At 44.4% G+C, this 20,342-nt stretch overlaps 1 protein-coding gene across 15 annotated transcripts in view; it reads right to left on the reverse strand.

The window, feature by feature from the left end:
• Positions 1-20,342, reverse strand: part of FYN (FYN proto-oncogene, Src family tyrosine kinase) — a 204,486-nt gene that overhangs the window by 60,716 nt on the left and 123,428 nt on the right. The window contains exon 1 of one of the 15 annotated variants that reach the window (XM_008514797.2): positions 8,530-8,607. The exons of the other annotated variants lie outside the window; for them this stretch is intronic. The gene's annotated coding sequence lies outside the window, so the exon portion shown is untranslated. Of the gene's footprint in view, positions 1-8,529; positions 8,608-20,342 lie in introns of those variants that run through there. 15 annotated transcript variants of the gene reach the window in all.

A 20,342-nucleotide genomic window follows, 5' to 3' on the forward strand; every position in this document is an offset into this window, starting at 1 on the left:
ACTGAGGTATGCTGCTACATTTGCAATACGGAACAGGAATCCCTTGCAAGTCTAGGCAGGCCTTGCCTCAGTTTTCATCGTGTAACTGCTGGAAGCAGGGCCTTTAGAGACAGACGAGTGCCACACTGGGAGCAATGGCAGTTGGACCACAGAACCTGTCAATCAAATTTCCCAGCACTTTCAATCCTTTACGATGTGGCTTTCCTCTTCATAGGACATTGAGTCCTGACACCCCACAAGGGAGTTCAGGCAGTGCTGTCTTCTGAGGACGGCCAGGACAGAAGGGCCAGGGATGACTGGGGAGGCTGCAGAGAAAGCAGGACCATGCTGGACACTCTTGGAAGCACAACACGCCCCAAGGTCCTGAAGCACGGAAAATATCACAGCTGGGGTGGCACTTTGGAGATGCAAAAACTTGAGGCCTGAGCAACACACAGCATTGGTACTGGGTCCAGCCTGTAGCCCCAGACCAGCTCTAAAAAAAGAACATGCAGGACCCTGCCAATGAGGGAACATTCTCTTTGCTGCCCACTGGAAGGAAGGAGTAAAAATATATGCCTTGCTGGAGAGGTGGTGTGACAGGCAGAAGTCTAAAGTGTGCCCGAGATGCCTGCTCCTGGTGGATGAGCCCTCAATCATCCCCAGGACTTGTGTACAGTGGGATCCTCTCTCCCGTGATTAGGCTATTTTATTTAGCATAGCTGACTTCAACAAAGAGGGATTATCCTAGGTGAACCTGACCTCATCAGGCGAGCCCTTGAAGAGGACTCCTTCTGGAGAAGTAGATTCAAAGCATGAGGGGTGTTCTGTGGGAGGGATATTCTCCATTGCTGGCTTTGAAGATAAAGGGGGCTATGGGGTACCAGGAATGTGAGTGGCCTCTAAGACCCGAGAACAGCCCTCAGCTGGCAGACAGCAAAGAAATGGGGGCCTCAGTCCTACAGCCACAAGGACCTGAATTGGGTCAAGAACCTGAAGGAGCCTGGAAACAGATTCTTCCCCTAGTCAAGACTCCAGATGAAAACAGTTGGTCAACACAATGATTTCAGCCTTGTGAGCAGAGAGCTCAGACACACCAGGCCTAGACTCGTCCCTCACAGGACTGTGAGCTAATAAATGGGTATTTTTTTTTTTTTTTAAAGATTTTATGTTTCCTTTTTCTCCCCAAAACCCCCCAGTACATAGTTGTATATATTTTAGTTGTGGGTTCTTCTAGTTGTGGTATGTGGGATGCCGCCTCAGCATGGCCTGATGAGTGGTGCCATGTCCGTGCCCAGGATCTGAACTGGTGAAACCCTGGGCTGCTGAAGCTGAGTGCGTGAACTTAACCACTTGGCCACAGGGCCGGCCCCTAAATGGGTATTGTTTAAGCCATTAAGTTTGTAATAATTTGTTACACAGCAACATAAAACTAATACATATTTTAGTGGGATGGGGCACAATGAAGACGAAGGCTCCAATCTCAGCAGTGATGACCACTCTCAAATGAGGGCTCGCTGCAAGCCCAGCCCCGTGCTGTGTACTGGAACATGGCGTCTCACTACATTCTCATGACATTCCTAACATGTAGGTGTTGCTATTTTCTCTCACTTTACAACGGAGGAACAGAGAAGTTTGGGAATCTGTCTATAGCTCTGTCGGGGTGGAGATGGGATTTGAAGCCAGACAGAGTGATTCCATGGCTAGCACGTGGAGCCACTATACTAGAGTTGCTTCCTGCCCCATGGAATCCTGGCCAGTCTAAACAAGGGCGTGGGCACAACGGTGGGAGGAGGGGAAGGGGAGACCTGTGGGGAAGGTCCCCTGATTCTACAGAACCCAACTTCATGTGCATGACTAATGGAGGCCCTGATTTCAGGGACTGGGCCTCACTCCCCCACATTCACACGCCACCCCCTGAGACAGCGGGCCGGGCCCACGCCAGGTGTGGTAAATCACCAGCTTCCTTGATGTGGTTTGGCATCTTAATGAATGCTTGAGCCAATGGCACTAAAGCAGCCCTTGGTTTCCTGATATTTCCTAGACGTGGTGGGGTATTTATATACACCATGAAGGAGTCAGCATCAGTGTCCTTGGTATAAAAGTGAGCTTTCCTACTGCATTTAAAACATGATTTGCTTTACAGGCAAAACTTTCCGGAACACATTTACTGCATAAACTGAGCAATACATGTAATGCCTCTTCCAAGCACAAAGTAACAGATTTCTACTCTTTGGGGAGTCCTGTGAGAGTGAGCTCCCCCTACCCCCATCAAACACAAGTCATAAAATACTATTATGTCTGAGGTGAGAAAACTGATGTAAAAGCAGAAATACAGACAATATAGACACTGGCCACATGCAACAAGGGGAGGACAGAGCTTATTTAAAAATGAGATCAAAGCTTTGCTTCAGAAATAATAAAAGGTGGAGTTGGACTCATTTGATCATTTATGCATGACTTTGCAAAGGCCCTCTGGAGGGTGAGGAGCATGGATTTTGTTCTATACCACACAGCAAGGGAACTGAACTCATATAAATCACTCTTAAATGTCACATTACTTTAAGAAAAAGCCACATTCCTGGCACCTAGAATATTTTTTTGGCTGCCCCACCTCTGGCTTGTCTTGTTCACATGACCCCCGGGCTGGGATGCAGCAGCTCACGTCCCTGAGGCATGTGCTCCTCTCCCTTCTGCATAACCTTCCGTTCTCCAATGCCCAGAGACTCAAAAGCACTTCATAAAGAAGGAATGGAAGCATTAGACCCCAATGGTGAGATTTAGCACTGTAGTCAGCTCAATGCTGGAACCATTCCCAAACCCAAATGGCCAAATGAGGTTTTAACACCAGGCCGTGGAAAGGCTCCAAAGGGACGGAAGGACATTTTCTTCTTCCATTCACTTCACTTTGGAGCTCAGGGTTAAGACAAGAGTGAAATGGTGAAGAAAATAAGGATATGCTTTAACTCTCTGTGCCAAAGGGCTCAGAAAGAATTAGAACACAGATTGTAAAGTTTTCCAGGCCTTCCCCTAACCCTTTTTGGATCAAAGTTCCTTGTGGTTAGTATTTTAAAATTTCAGCTTACTTTATTTTTATTGAGATATAATTCACAGACCATAAAATTCACCCTCTTAAAGAGTTTCTTAATATATTTACAAAGGAAACCATTAATACTATCTAGTTCCAGAACATTTTCATCACCCCCAAGAGAAACCTGTACCCATTAAGCAGTTATTTCCCATTCCCTTCTCAACCCAGCCCTTGGCAACCACTAATCTACTTTCTGTCTCTATGGATTTGCTTGTTCTGGACATTTCCATAGAAATGGAATCATACAAGATGATGCCTCTTGTGACTAGTTTCTTTCACTTGACATGATGTTTCCAAGGCTTGCCCACGTTGTAGTCTGTGTTAGTATTTCATCCCTTTTTATGGCTGAAACATTCCATTGTATGGATATACCACCTGTTGACGACCATTGGTCAGTTGATAAACATTTGGGTTGTTTTCACTTTTTGGCTCTGATGAATAATGCAGCTATGAACATTCACATACAGCTTTTTGTGTGGATATATGCTTCCAGTTCTCTTGGGTTCATATTTTAATAAACATACAAGGAATTTATATAGATAAAACCCCCCTAAGATTAGGTAAATGGGAACACATGTCTATCAGCAATTTAAAAAAAGGAAAAACAACTTGTGAAACATTTGCGAAAATATTATCTTCAGTAGTAGTCAAAGAAACACAATTTAGATTAGTGAGTTACTTTCACTTTAAAGTTAAAAAAATTTTAAAAAGAAGTCCGCCCAGGAGTGATAAAGCTCCCTTGAAATGAATATTCTCATACGCTGCTGAGAGAAGACCAGAAATTAGTGTATAACCTTTTTGTAAACCAATTTGGCAATATTATCAAAAAAACAAAAATGGGTTTGTTCTTTGACTGTGAATCTCTGCTAAAGAGATCCTTAAAAAAAAAAAGGCATATAAAAAGGTTATGAAGTGTTATTTAGAATTTGAAAAATTAGAAAACTTGCTAATTGTTTAATAAGAAGGCAGTGGCTAAGTAAATTGTAAGGCATGCCCACAATGTAAAGTTAAACAGAAATTAAAACTGTTAACATAAAATTATTAGTAACATAGAAAAATGCTCATGTTATATTAAGCAGGATCACATGATTGAGACTATATAACAAATGCCTATAAAATTCTTTGGAAGGAAAGATACTGAGATGCTTGCTGGTGGTGTGTAGGGGATTTCTCAGATTTTCTATACCGAGAATGCACCGTTTTTATAATGAGAATAAACCATCTTCATTTTTTAACATGAAAGTTCCCTTTAATCTTATCAGTTTCTCATTTAATTTGTATATAAGTTGATAACAACTATACATTGATAAAGTTTGTTTCGTGAACTGAAAAATGAAGAGAGGGAGAGAGAGCCTGTTAAGAGGCAACCTCCCCTAATGGAAGGCGTGAAAGGTACCAAAGGATAGAGGGACTTCTGAGTGTGTCTTCACAACATCTGTGCAGGGAACTGGGCAGTGAGGGAGCGGTGCAGGGAGTGGGTGTGAACGCACACAGATGAACAGCCACAGACATCTAACTAAGGGGATGGATTAAGCAAAGCTGTAACACACAATCTAGGTGGCAAGTGGCAAGATCTGGGATAACAGAATCATGAGTGGGATGGTGGGATTAGTGCATTCTTGAGAACCTTCGGGCCCCAAGTTCCTAGCTACATGGGGAAGCCCAGCAAACTCAGAATGATAGTACTCATTCAAGTCAACCTTGGAACCCAACCAAGGAGCTCTGGTTATTGCGGTACCTGCAGGACCTCTCTGTGGGTGAGGGCCAGGAGACCACAGGCTGGCATGGCTCTGAGAAGGTGGGGAGGATGAAGTAAAGCACCGTTATTCTCTGCATGCCTGCTGGTGGTGGAAGCAGGGGACTTGCTCAGGGCACCAGGCAGAAAAATTCTGTATTTTCCTCTCACTTTTCCTCTTGTTGCCTTTACCCTTTCCTGTTGGAACATTCAGTCTGGTATTTTGATGGTTTGATTTTTGAGCCACAGTCCCTAGAATTTGGGGCAATCCAAGCAGGGCATAGAACAGTAGGCAACACTGGTTTATGTGACCTGAAGTTTTTCAGAAACACAAAAGATCTAACAAAGATGCTTCTTCCAATGTTGATATTCGGTCAAGCATCTTTCCACTCTCCTTGGCCCTATTCAATAAAAACAACTACAGGAAAACAAAAATAAAAACAAAACTGTGGGTTTCTATTCATGAACTGGCAAAGAGAAACAGGAAAGTCAGTGTCACATCTGGGCCACAGTGGCAGAGACTGGCTTTCTGGGCTGAATTGGCTGAGGGCCCAAGGGTCAGGCTGTCACCTGGCGGAGCCACAAGAAAACACATTAGCACAAAGCGGCTGTTTGAACAGGCGTCATCAACGCCCCCTCCTTGCCAACGCAGAGAATGAAAGCTGAGGAGGTTCTCTTTCCAAGGCCGAACAAAAACCCGCTCTGCCCATCTTCTCAGTCTCTGTGGAAGTTCCTTGCCAGAAGATTCTGCAAATGTGGGATCATCCTTTCAAAAAACAGTGAATTCTTTTTCCCTTTAATTCATCAGTTCCGGTCAAGAAGACCCATTTCCTTTAGAGAAACAGAATGGAATCTGAATAAGGAAATTTTGCTTCTTTTTGTCCTTGGGCTCATGTTTCTGTTCCTTGTCTCCACATTTCCCTTTTGCACCGATCACTTACGTGGTTATGAAGTCAGAGCCCATCAAAATCTAGTGCCCTGAGAATCTGGTGGTGAGGCCATTTGCATTGTGTTTTTGAAACAGAGGCTGACGTCTTTTCTTTGAAGAATGACTTGAAGCCCGGTGCCCTCTTCTCTGGATCTTTATGTTGGCAGTTTCTCAAGTTGCAAGTAATCAGCAACACCAGCAGCCATAACTTCTGCACCCCTTGTGGTGGTTTAGAGTTTCAGAGCTTCTCGGCAGCTGCTTTGGTGTGAATGTTGATAAAACAGACTGACAGAAAATATACCCCTCTCTAATTCCATGGCCTCTACTGGGATAAGAAACAACAGGGAACAAAGGGAGGAGAGAGGCCGACGGACTCTAGCTAGCTACCTTCCTTGCCTAACAGAGATAAGGACAGTCCTGCCTTCCCTTGAGTTTTCTTTCCTTACCCCTGGTGAGCCCAGGATGGTTGACCACGTGGGACTTGCTACAATGAAGCTTTCGCCAGAGGTCTCTCTTGTGAACATGAGTTGAGTGCCAAACAGACACAAGGAAATTAAAGGAGGGAGATAATAAATAAGAGGAAGAGAACATGGAACCCACTGAAGGCAGTCAGTGGTGCTTTCCCCAGCAGCACACAAAACCAGTATTTGGGATGACAAATTGTGGCCACTTTGTGTGGGAGGAACACGTGTTACATGGGCTAGCCCACTTGTTGATGACCTACTTGGCAGCTAATAGAAATCTAGTCAGACTTCTGTCAACAAATCTAAAAAGGGAAGACTTGGTTTATATATCAGCATACATTTTGTAAATACTTCTTTTTATAAAATTTTATACATTTATAAAACTTATGGTAAAGCAGTTCAATAGTGACTTTACACTTGGCATATCAACGAAGCAGAGTACGATTTTTTTTTTTTAGTGTTGTCTTGCAGAGTAATTGAGGTTGAGATTATTTCTTTACAGATGACAGCACAGCAGTTTATCTTCCCGGGAGCTTGCAGGATTCTGGTATCAGACAGGGTTGCCCGGGGCCTGAAGGACACAGCCCAAATCCACATCACTGAAAATAAGTGAGTAGTGGGAGGATGAAGACAGGGGAGGGGTGTGGCAGACTGCTTGCTGTCCCACCAAATCCCTCCTCTTCCTCCACAGTAGCAGAGCTTTAGCTAGGTCTATAGTCATACAGCTAAAGACTTCATTTTTCCAACTCCCTTGCAGCTAGGTGTGGTCATGTCACTTAATTCTGGCCAACTGGTTGTGAGTGGATGTGATGTGTTCAACTCCTGCATCCTTTAAAAGGGAGTGTTGATTTCCATTGTCCTTCCCACTGCCTGTGCGCTGGAAAGTGGATGTGGTGCTGGTGAACTGGCTTCAACCAGGCAGAGGATGGCAACCCATCAGGGAATGGCAGAGCTGTAGGACAGAAGGAACCTGGGCCCTGGGTGGCCTCATGGAGCACAGCTGCTCATCCACTTAAAGCTCTGATCTCTGACCCTGACACGAGGGGGCATGAACATCCATCTGGTGTGAGCCACTGTGTTTTGCAGGGAGTAAGGTGGGGTCTTTTTGTTATTACAGGTAGCCTGTAAACCAACACAAGGAGGACAAAAATCTAACACAGAGGTCAAAAGGGGGCTCTGTTAGCCACTTATTTTTTTTCCCTCTGCCTCTAGAACCAATAAGAGTTCTGATCTCCTTTGATACTGACAGTTAAACTTGGATTAAGGCAGGTTAGCAGGATAACAACAATACAAATGGTAACAATAGCTGCCATTTATTGAGAATTTATTTTCTGCTTGGCACTTCACATACGGTATTTCATTTAATCCTCAGAACAACCTTCAAAGAGCATTTCACAGTTAAGGAAACTTGGGATCACAGAATTGAAGTAACTTGCCCAGGGTTACCCAGTCAGTGGGACGTGGATCTGAGTCCATGTCTAATGTAATCATACCCTCTTGCTACTGCCCCACGCTGCCTTTTAAGAAGCATGCTCTGCTCCTAGCCATTTTCTTTGCTCTTTTATAAAAGAGCAGAGAATGAGAGATTTAACGATGTGAGAGTTTTAATGATGTGATAGAAGCTGGGTATTGCTATGTCCTACAGTTTTTATTTTTTGTACTATGGCTTAAAGTGTTCTTTTCTTAAAGTGATCCCGCTTAGGACTGGTTCCCAAGTCTCCAGGACATTTTAGTCCTGGAGTACCAGGCTCCTGGCTTAGAAAAGGTCTGGAAGCCGTGGCATAGCCTGGGACAAGGCTGCTGAGTAGCCATATGGTCTGGAGCATATCACTCCAACACTGTGGAGCCCGTTTTTCTCATCAGTTGACCAATGGGCCTCAACAAAGAGCTCTCAGGATTCATACCAAGCTTAATATTCCTGAAGGAGCCCAGCGCCCACCTGCACACATTCAAGCAGAACTGAGTCCACAGATAGGCATGGCAGGCTCTCCACTATCCACAGCTGGAGGCTGAATCTCATCAATCACTGGGACTCATGGAGTGACCGACCAAGTGGTCAGGCTTGGCTATGAATGCTGATGTTCCCCTGCCACAGCCAGAGCCTGGACCATGGCATATTATGAAAGTTTTAATGATGTGACAGGAGCTGGGCATTGCTATGTCCTACAGTTTTTATTTTATTTTTTGTACTATGGCTTAAAGTGCTTTTGCTTATTGCAGTTTTCAGAAGACCGACTATGCCCTCCACTTCCCTTTGTTGCTAAAATGAAGAACAACTTTTGATCTGCTCAACCAGCTAAGGTATTTGTGACATGCTTTGGTCTTGACCCACCTCCCCGCTCATCACACGGAGGCTCCAATTCTCCTTGGTTCTTTCCTAGGGTTGCTAGGTACAGCTGTTCTCCTCCTGAGCTGCTGGAGATGAGGAAGTTTAAAAGAAAACAATAAGAACAAAGAAACTTCCCCCTCACCCCTCAAAGAAAAGTTACTCAGAAATCACTATAGTAACAAATCACCAGTTTTTGGCTGTTTCATTTCCCCTGCATTCTTGTCTCGCTGCACAATCCTTCTATTTACATCCAGTCCTACCTCCAGCCTTTATTCAGCAAGCGTGTTTTGATCCTCTCTATGTGACAGGCACTGTGCAAAGGGCTGTGGCTACAAAGTCACGTAAACGAGGTTCCTGCCCTTGAGGAGTTTACATATACTCAGGAGGAAGCCAGACAGGTCAATCTATGGACTTGGGTTGGGGAGGGAGCACAGAGGGAGCCCGAATTCAGCCAGGTTGGCACCTGTCAGGGTCACTAGACACTGGCCCAGGTGAGGCGGGGGCGGGACAGCACATCAGAGAGCACAGAGGTGTGGTACGGCATGGTTCCATGTGGCTTATTTGATTTGTTCTCATGTTTATGGAGCACTGAAACATGTGCCAGGCATATTGCAAGGCCCTGGGCTCTAAGGGTGAAGGAGACAGGCTCCTGTTCAAAAGGAGCTTATAGTTTAATAGAACGGATATGTGCAGCTGGGAAGGGGGCTGGAAATGAAGCCAGATCATAAACAACTAAGTGTGCCTTCTACTGAGCACTCACTGTGGTGCCTGATGCTTCACTGTGTGCAATAAACAAAGTACCTCTTTCGATCCATCAGCCTCGTGAACTGAATATTATCATCAGCACTATTTCACAGAGTGGGGAATACGTGTACGGAGGTGAGGTTACTTGCCTAAGGCCTCATGGCTAGGTTTAACTGGATTTTAACCCAGACCTGGCTGAATTTAAGACATATATTCTTAACCATGTGCTAATAGGCTAAAGCATTTGTACATTATCCAGCTGATACTTATTTAGTTTAAGTGGTAGTGAAACCAGGTCTCTTTTTTTTTTTTTTTTTTTTTGAAACTGGGTCTTGATAGACAAAAGAGAAGCACGGAGAGCCAGACAGCAAAGCCAAGAGTGGGAAGAGACTGCAGGTAGGAGGACAGAGAGGCATCTGAGTAAGAAGTAACTTCCTCAGCTGGACAAACAACTTTATCCATTCTAGCTACCCGTCTATGCATTATTTGTCTCTCGTAAATCATCCCCAACTGTAGCAAAGCTGTAGCTTTTGTTGCATGTGAGAATAAAGATCTGAAACCAGGTTGCTGCACAAGTGACTGACTACTGGACTCTGTAAGTCACATTTTCTGAGAGCTCTGTCCCAAAAAGCAGCCCAAGATCTGTGGGGCTGGGAGGAGTGGCCGATAGAGGCTGGTGGTGCAGCTGTGTAGATGGTTGCCTAAACCCAAGGACAGACAACATAGATGGAAAGACATCTGCAATGCAGGACATCTGGTAAAAAACAAGTGTCCACTAAAAAGGGCATGTGGCAGCTAATATCCAACATGGACTGATGTCCTCTGATGTCCACAAGAGGAGCCTGAAGAAGGGGCTAGGGTTAGAGGTGCAGGTGAGTGTGAGGTAAACAGGGGCCTCCACCCTCCCCCTCCAACTGTGGGAAGTTTACTCCATCGAGTCAGACAGGACTTGATGCAGAGGTGGCAGTTACACCTGTTTTGCATGAAATATGTAATATTAACAAATTCTCTGTGCTAATGTGAGAAGATGGTTTATATTTTAGCCATCACAGCTCTGCTCACATCTACAGGCTCACCACAGTCGGAGGATGGAAACTCCTCCTCATCCTCCAGCAACAGTCATCAATCGGCAGCTCTGAGCAGCAGCGATTTGTCCCAGCATTAAGCAGGACCAGCCTGTGCCCAGAGCTCATGCTGAGCTCCTGGGGAGCTGCCTTATAGACTCCAGGTAATGAGGACCCGAGTGTGGCTTCACGCTCTGCCCTGGTTCTGGTTCAATATGACCCAAATGGACTCAGCAAGTAACAATCGTAAACATTTGGAATGAGCCCAGCCAACAGCTCCGCCATAATTCTTTTTGACAAAGGCTGACCTGACATGCTGATTATCAGCCCAGGTGAAAAAAAAAAAAAAGGTCCTAGGTATAACTACGTATAACTACATATCCTTGGTTTCCACCAGGTTTCATCTTTAATCTGGACACACATTCCCTGAAGGCACTCCCCTCCAAACCCCCTCTTCATTTCCTTGCCAGCTTGCTTCTCACTTAAGATCTGCATTTTCTACATAAGTTCCATTGCTAAAATTAAAATGTTGCTAAAAAGAGTGGATCTATGTATCTCTTATAGAACAAATTGATCATTTATACCAATTCCTGCCTTTCCAAACGTACTAAGCTGTTTACTTTTTTTTTTTAAAAAAGATTTTATTTTTCCTTTTTCTCCCCAAAGTCCCCTGGTACATGGTTGCATATTTTTAGTTGTGGGTCCTTCTACTTGTGGGATGTGGGACGCCACCTCAGTATGGCTGGATGAGTGGTGCCATGTCCGCGCCCAGGATCTGAACCGGTGAAACCCTGGGCCGCCGAAGCGGAGCACACAAACTTAACCACTCGGCCACGGAGCTGGCCCCCTGTTTTTTCAGATTGGCACCTAAGCTAACAACTGTTGCCAATCTTCTTTTTTTTTTCTGCTTTTTCTCCCCAAATCTCCCCAGTACATGGTTGTATATTTTAGTTGTGGGTCCTTCTAGCTGTGGCATGTGGGACACTGCCTCTGCGTGGCCTGATAAGTGGTGCCATGTCTGCACCCAGGATCCCAACCAGTAAAACCCCTGGGCCGCTGAAGCGGAGCGTGTGAACTTAACCACTCCACCACAGGGCCGGCCCCAAACTTTGTTTTTCTTAACCATACTTCAACCATACCAAATCTGTTTCTCTTCTGGTATGCTTGCTGGTTAATCTTCCCTTCCATTCTTTTCATTATTACTTTTGTGCCTCAAACATTAGACTCTTCTTCAGCTTAAAATAACGGCTCAAATAACTTTCTCCTTCTTACTTTTGGCTCTCTTTCCCCATGGCAAAACAAACAAACAAATTTTATCACTTTTTTGGTACCAGAGCATTTTTACTTTCTCATTTAGGCTAGTTGACAAAACCATCATTTATTTTCAAAGAAAACAAAACCTACCCCAAACTCTCCCCCTACATTTCTATGTTGAAATTATATATGAAGAGGTGATGCTATTGACAGCATTTTCAGCCTGACAGTACCAAGTACTGGTGAAAATGTGGAACAGAATTCATATCCACTGCTGGTGGGGTGCCAATTGGTACAATTACTTTGGAAAAAACAACTTTACATTATTTAGTGAAGATGAAAATGCATCTATCCTATGAGCAGTAATTCCACTCCTATGCGTACACCCTAAGGAAGGATGCCTACATGAACCAGGAGCTGTGTGCACCCTGCAGGTCTGGGGCAGGCCCAGGAATCTGCATTTTTAGCTCCTCAGGCAATGTGGGGGCCTCACTCCACTGCAAGGGTCTGGATTTGAAGGCTTACAATATCACTTCAAATCTGTTTTTGGAGCTAGGTCCTCCCAAGGCCTGGGGCAGCAGCCACAGGAAAGCTCACCGGGGAGGAGGGATGGGGAGAGGCTGACCTCTGGTCAAAGACAGCTAGTCTGAGGATCCGGGAAAATTCACTGTCATTTCTTCCTCTTTCTTCTCTGTCAACCCTGCCTGGATGATGTTTGGCTTTTGTGTTCCTCACTCAAACCCCACCTCATCTGGTGAAGTGCTTGGAGCCAGCATCATCCTCATCCTCATCTTCCGCACACAGCCCTGAAGCCCAGACAGGGTGCTGCTCTGAATGTGGTGCTGTCTGCTGGGAATGAGGAAGCACTTAGGGGAGGCTTCTAGAGATAAGGCTGAAGGGTGAGCCCTGCTGAAGAGCCACAGCTGTTCTTGAACACACAGGCGGGGCGTCTTCTCTGTGCATGCCTTTACACGGGCATCCTTGTCTGTGATTCTTCGTGTACTGAGTCCAACACAAGTACAATGCCTGGTGCAACTTGGCCTTTAATAAACACTTTCAAATGACAAACAGGAAGTGAGATAACGAACCTCTTCTAAAGAAGTGAAGGGAACTGTCTGCGTTCCTGTGTGAAGCTGCCCTCCGCCTTCCTACTGCTCTGTCTGCTCTCGTTTAAGGAGGTTGTGTAATGGTGGCTCTCTGTCATCCTCACTTCCCTTCACTTCTCCTCCTGATGCCAAGGATGGCTTTCTCCATCCCTCCCTCCCCCATCTGTAAGTGAACAATAGGGGAAAGCACATGGATTAGCTGGACGGCCTCCCTCCATTTATCCATTCCCATAATCTTCCTATTTTGAAGCTGAAATGTCCCCAGGGCAAAGAACCGGGTACCATGCAGCTACTGTTCTTTTAGGTTTAAAAACATCTTCAAGGTGTCGAAAGCTCCACAGATTCCACTGGGCACCCGAAACCTGCCCTCTTCTGCGGCACCAGTAGTGTATTCAGAGCAGAGATCATTTGTCTAGCTTAAATTATTAACTCATAATAATGTGAGGTTCTGGCAAGATGCACACGTGTGGGAGACGATGATGTTATGTCGGGAGGAAATCAAGATGATGATCTGATGTAAATACAAATGGAGTTTGGCCTGGGTTTCAGGGAGGTCGCACAGAGCCCGTCTCTGCATGACCTGGCCCCGTTCCCACAGCCCTGCCAGGGTTCTGCCTCTCACTTGGGGCTGCTGTGGTCCCTGCTGGAGCTGCCTGCCACCTGCTCAGCCGACCAACTCCAGAGGGGCCCCAGCCGGGCAGTTCATTATTTGCGCACGTGGGAGAGAGACAGGCATGATTTTTCTTTCAATGGTTTCAATTCCACTCCTTCAGTTCTGAAATGAATTTCCTTCCATTTCTCTCTTCTTCCTCTTTGCTTCGTTTCTCATTGCCTCAGGGTATCAGAGGGTAGAAAGCCATGATCAAGGGGAAGAGTTTATGTTTTGAGTAGGTGGCTAAAATTATTCTGGTTTCTTCCCTGCAAAATGTGGATTATGCCAATTTTTATAAGAATGGATATATTCTACTATTAATTACTAACAGGAAGTTACTGATCCTTGACTGTTTTTGATCTAAAAAAGGAAACATCAATTTCATATGGTTCAAACGAGTAGACAGCATCTAGAACATATCCGGCCACATAGTAGGTGCTCAATAAACCATAGGCTTAACAGGCATGCATATGTGAGGACAGGAGGCATGCCAGACCCTGGGTGTTCTCTCGGGGTCATGACTGGCCTTTCTATCCCAGGCACAGTTGACATTCAGTCACTTCCTGGCTGCCCAGGAGACGGCCAGTCTGCCAATGCTGGCGTCCAGCCATGCTGCCCAACTAATCACTGCGGATTAGGCATAACATTTAACGAGTTTAACTGAGTAGACAATGAAATGAACTATTCTGATAAAAATTAAGAGAAAATAAGAAAGGAAATGAAGAAGGGAGAATGCTGAATTCCTGCCTAATAATTTCTTTATTTGATTCAACTCAAGAAAGACTCCACTGCCTAGAATTTTCGAAAGAAATCACAACAGTTGTGTGATGCTTAGGTTTGTTTAATGAGTTAATTGGAAGGTGGGAATGGAGGGTAGTTTATCTTTTAGAGAGAAAAAGGGGCTTTTAGCGTAACTCTTGGGTTAAAAATCCCAGTCTGAAGCATACCATCAAAGGGCCAATTTCAGGGGTTACTAACACTAAGGCACTCCAGTCAGACAGCATTTTTGCGTGTTAGAAGCTAATTTTCACCTAAACATTAATGCTCAAACGCAGACTTTCAGAAGCCCTACTCTGAAGACTGACAACACAGAGAGGGGCGCATGGATGTCAGGACAGAGCGGGTTATATTTAGCTCCACTACCTCCTCAAAGCCATGAAGAGATGATTCTGAAAGCCCTGGCATTTTCAGCAGAGTCCTCTTGGCCTGGAATGATACGAAATCAGAAAGTTCCAAGGGAATGAGGAACGGGTGGGTTTGGGCAGCCACATTCCAGTTCCTCAAAGATCACTTCTGCGGCTCCATGAAGCGTTGTTGGCTTCTCCCATTACACTGTGCCCCATAGGGCCTAGTCGCCTGACCACAGGACCTCTCCTGGACATGCTGGGACCTTCACAGACCAGTGGGGCTGGTGGATGCAATCAGACACTAGATGCTGGGGACGGCTGCCATCTCAAAGTCATTTGAGCAAGGTCAGCTGGGCCTTCACCTTTACCTATGCTGAGGTAAGAGTAGGGGACTCTGCCAGCCAGATTAGACTTAATCCTTTGACCAGAGCTGAATGATCTGGCGGGATGTGGCTTTGCAACATTTAGAGTTAACAGTTTTTGGACTTGTGGCTTTTTCTGATGGTAATTGTTCTTATTAACCATCTACCTACTGACCTATATACCTGACACTTATTCATTTGCTGCAAATAGGCTCACTGGAGTCAGTAACGAAAAGGAAGGAAAGACAGAGGAAAGAAAGAGGGAAAGACAGTGTTTGGTAGCACCTGGTGAATCTCTGTAGTGCAGACGGTGGCCCTGGCTCTGGGGTGTGACAGGTTCCCCAGCTCGGGAACTGCACGTGGCTCACAGCAGCTGTGGGATAGAGGTCTTTGTATCCAAGGCTGATGGTGTCATGAGCACACAAGCCCTGTGGTTCAGGGGTGGGAGGGCAGTGGCACCGACAACGTACAAAGATTCCTTCTTTGTCTTCAATCATTTGCTTCTGCCTTCCAAAAGAGTCTAAAATGCTCCTGACTTCTGGGTGGAGACCAAGTGCTGGGGGTGGTGACACAGACAAGGAAACCAAAACACAGAACTGAAAACTTATTTGGTCACTTGAAGAGTTTTCTCTTTTGGATTCTGGCTAATTTCTCTTTTCTGTTAAAAAAAAAAAAAAGCTCCAACTTTAACTTTTGGTCCTCCAGTTTTCCTGAGAAGGTAGAGAGAATGAAAGAGTCTGAATAGAATGGAGAGAACTGGCCACTGCTGGAATTATAAGATTTGGCCAGTTAGATACCCAATGGGCTCCTGGTGAATTCCACAAAGGAGCCACATGGCCCTCCTAGTTATAACCCCCAGGCCAACTGAGCAGGACCAGGAAGCACATACATGATCATAGCCATTCGTGAGGTTGGGGAAAAGGAGGGTGCTAAACACAGCTGAGTTCCCACACACCTGGAAGTGAAGGGCATGGATCTCAGCCCATTATCCATGACATATGTGTGTTTTCTTATTACTTGAGAATAAAGATGATAATGGAAACATGCAATGTTAATGCATAGCTAACAGTTAAGTTAATGATGTAATTCTACAATAGGATAAGTAAAAACAGACTCAAATCCAGGGACAAATCACGACTTTCTTATGTTTTCCTATATACAAGTTCCAGGGTCAGGCTTATGATGAAGTGGTGAGGCTCTGGCCCTGGGAGCAAAATTTAAGAGATACCAAAAAAGGTCAGTAGTCAGGATAAAAAAAAATTGCATTAAGATATTATTTATCTTGACTACTGAGTTTTCTGGGGTGCTCTTAAATTATGCTCCCCAGGAGAGTGCCTCACTTGAATCCCTCTGGTCCCAGTCTGGTCAAAATCCATCAACTAGAGGTGTTAAATGGTTGGAGTATGCCCAGTTACATAATTACAGATGAAACCAACTAATAGACTCAAGAAAGTCTTCAAAGGATTTCCACTTCTAGGAATTATCCTAGGATTATCCAAGGATGTGCACAAAGATTTAACAATGCTCCCTTCAGTGTTACTCATGATAATAATAAATTGGAAATAATCTAGGTACTCACCCACAGGGGATTATCAAAACATGGTATCATGCCAGATTCCTATGCAGCCATTAAAAATGATAATGTGACAGAACATGAATAATGGTGAAAGATGTTCAAGATTAAGTCAAGGGAAACATGCAAGTTATAAAACATTAGGTGGAAATATGGTCCCATTTCTCCTGCTTCCATCTGGTCCTCTATAATCGAGCCTCTACGTGGGAGAGTGATCTTTTTTGAAAAAAGTTACTCCTGCTCTTAAAAAGGTTTCCTGTTATATTTAAAATAAATTTAAACTATACAGCTATCCCTGCTCTGGCCCCTGCCTATCCCTCTGGCCTCCTCTTCCCCAGCCATACTGGCCGCCTTTAGGGCCTCTGCACAGGCTTTTGTCTTTGCTTGAAATGCTAGTCCCCAAAATATCCACATAGCTGCTCCTTCCCAGGATTCAGGTCTTAGCTCAAAGGTCACCTTCTCAGAAAGGCTTTTCCTGGCATCAATTCTCAGCTGGCCACTGCCCTGTCACTCTATCATGTCATTCTGTGTTATTTCCTTCATAGCACTTGACACTCTCAGAAATGATCTTATTCATTTAATGACATTTATTTTCTTGTTTGCTGTCTACCTCCTCTCATGAGAATGAAAGCTTCATGAGGGCTGGGGCTTTTCCTGACTGTTACTGTGCACCCACAGTGCCCCAAACTGTGCCTGGCACAGAGCACATGCCCAGTAGATCAATTCTGCGGGAGATGTTTATATACATACACATAGATTAATGTGCACATGCGTATTCACACAAAGCTACAAAGGACTGGAAGAGCACAGCACAAAAGACTATCTTTGAATAGTGAAACTCTCGATGGTTCTAAGTTTCTTCATTTTGCTTATTTTTCATTTTCTACAACAATAACTTACCATCTTTGAAATAATGAAAAAAAGTTTTCTCTCTGTTCATTTTTTAGAGTATGGTCATTTAGAAAATGCTGCCACAGCTGGATTGAGACTACAAACACAAGATGCCAGAATTGGAAAAGACCTTAGAGGATGTTTGGTTCAATCCTACCCTTCATTTTAGAGATGAAGAGACTGAGGCCCAGCATGGAGAAATGACTGCTGGTTTACACAGCAGAACATGTAAGAAACTAGTCCAGTGTTCTTTCCACTAAACCAGTGGCTCTCAAACTTTACACACATGAGAATCATCTGGAAGGCTTGTGAACACGCAGGCTGCTGGGTGTCACCTCCAGAGTTTCTGGGTCAGTGATCTGGAGTGGGGCCTGAGAACCTGCATTTCTGACAAGCTCCTGGACGATCTGATGCTGCTGGTTTGGAGCCACCCTTCGAGAACCACTAGGTGAGGCCATGTTGTCTCTCATGACTCCCTTAGAAATGTCTTACTCTTACTGCAAGAATGGTAGTGATGAAAACAATACCTTTGACCAAAGAATTCACAGAAAACCCTATTTTTTAGGCTCCTTCCCAGAAGTTCCTACTGAAAAGACACAAAGGGGACAGGGATAAATAATTTTGAGAGGTTACTCTATACCAGGCATTGTGCTAAATGATCTACATTTTGTTTGTTTAATCTATTTTACGGTAGAAAACCTAAACTCAGGGAGAGTAAGGAATTTGCCTAAGAGCAAACAGCGCAGAAGTGATGAAGTAAGATTTCAAATCCACGTCTAGTTGGCTGTGAAGTCCATGCTCGTTCTCCCACCTTCAGAACAGAACGAAAAGCTGTCACTAGTGGCACTCAGAGTGGCAAATCAACGTCCCCCAACATAGAAACAGACATCTCCAAGAAATATTAACATGATGTCATGCTCCCAATAAGACTGAAGGTGTATACACCAGTATTAACATCCAACCTCTTCTCTGGGACCGAAGCCAGGGTTGATTCATTTACATGATATTCAGCAACTTCCAACCCCAGAACCCCAGAGTAAAGATAATTTGAGTTGATACCTGGCACTCACTGCAAGTCATCTGTGAAATAAATGGGAGAGGGAGAATTTAGCATCAATCTCTGTTCCCTACAAAGGGAAGAATTCACACGCGCTCTGTGGGGTGAGAACCCAACAGACTTGAGAGCTGAACACAATTGTCTTACTGTTTGAGGAACCAAATCTGAAATCAAAGGCCAAAAGCCAAATATAAATATGGGAATGTATCATTTACCATTTTATGTCAAAAAATAAACTAGAAACTAAGAATTGCTCCCTTTCTATTTATTGATGAGGAAATTAATGGGGGACAAGAAAGTCTAGGTGACAAGGTCACCTACAAGCATCCACACAATCAATGAGTTACAATTTGTCCCACATTGTGGTCACACTCCACCCAAGTTTGAGAAAGCTCTGTGAATACTGAGATTGCAAAGGGGCTTGATGACATTCTTTAATATCACAGTTTTGACCAGAATTCCAAATTAGGAGCAAGGTTAAATATCAGTGTGTTATTTCAGGCGCAACAACAAAAAATGTGGTTTTCTTTATCCGTCTCTCTGTATTTCTTATTTCACGTCACGATTTCCCCTCATATGTTTTATTCCAGATCCCCGAAGCAGCTGCATAACTAGGTTTTACATGAAAATGAAAGGAAATACTTTCTGTGTAATGCTGGCTATAGAATCAGAGGAATGAGGGCTTCAGTCAAGACAGCTCATGTGATCAGTCCTTTCCCGCGCCCTCACCAAGGGCTCTTGGTGCCGCTTCTTTCAGAAGCTCATTTTCTACCTGTGACCAGTGAAATGTCTGCACCTTTTGGCTAGGAAGGCTAGCCTTGAAAGAAAGATAAGTGGGAAAGAGGGAATAGGGCAGAGTGGATATAAAAAAAGGACAGGAGGATCCCAGAGATGGGTACCCGAGGACAGTTAAAATTTGATATCATAGACAACTTGGTTCTAAACACAATTATGAATATGTTTCAGGTGTGGACTGGCTGGTCTTCTCTGTGCAGCAAATCAGTAAGGTGAACCAAATTCACAGCCCCTCATTTGTTAATGTCTGAAAAGATCTGGCTCTTTCACTCCCAATAAAATGCATGGGATTTTATCTATTATAGAAAAAAGAAGGTCTGAAAGATCTTGTAGAACGAACCCTGGGTCTCAAAGGCAACGAGCTGTCTCTGCAGTTAGCTTCTGAGTTAGGCATCTAATGCAGAACACAAGACTGGACGGTGCTGTGTTAAATATGAGCAAGTTCTCTTTTTGCTCCTGACACTCGCCCTTTATGAATAGTTGGAGAACAGCCCTTGCCTTCCCCAGAGGACTGATGCAGCTGCAGCTGCAAATGCAGGTTCAGCAGCCATTTTCCTACTGTGAAATGTTTGCTTTTAAACAGTACACTAGCCTAGCAGAAATAGCTGTCTCGTCACTATATTATACACACATGCACGGGCAACAAGGCTCCATAACTACATTAGTGTCCATACCTGTGTCCTGGCGTGGATTTAAGAAACGACATCCTCTAATTTCTATCTAAATGGACAGTTACTTATTCCATAAGTTTCCAATATATTTTGGCAGTGCGTGGCCGCTCTTGATTCTCCCAGATTTCATAGTGGCCTTCAGCCTGGGGTAGTTCATGCAGAAGAGAAGAGAACAGCTACTTGGCAGATAATACTCTTCAGGCCTTAGGGAGGGCACTCAGCTGGAAAGATCTGTTTTCATTGGAGATCGGAAGTGCTTTTCCAGCAATTATTTGATCTTTCCTGGGAACTTGTACTTTTGAACAATCTCCCAGCCTGGTGGGAGCACATGGACTTCTCTTCTGGTCTCAGCATCATCACTAACCAGACCTGCGCCTTCGGGCAGATCATCTGGCCTCTACTTCCCCTCAGTTTTCTCATTTGCCTGCTGGGACAATTATCCCTCCCCCGATTAGTTCATGGGATTTTTGTGAAGATAGTATATGTGACGGTATTTAGAAAATGTAAAAAGCAAATTTAT

Source organism: Equus przewalskii, chromosome 9 (genome assembly GCF_037783145.1).
Source record: "Equus przewalskii isolate Varuska chromosome 9, EquPr2, whole genome shotgun sequence".
NCBI lineage: Eukaryota > Metazoa > Chordata > Mammalia > Perissodactyla > Equidae > Equus > Equus przewalskii.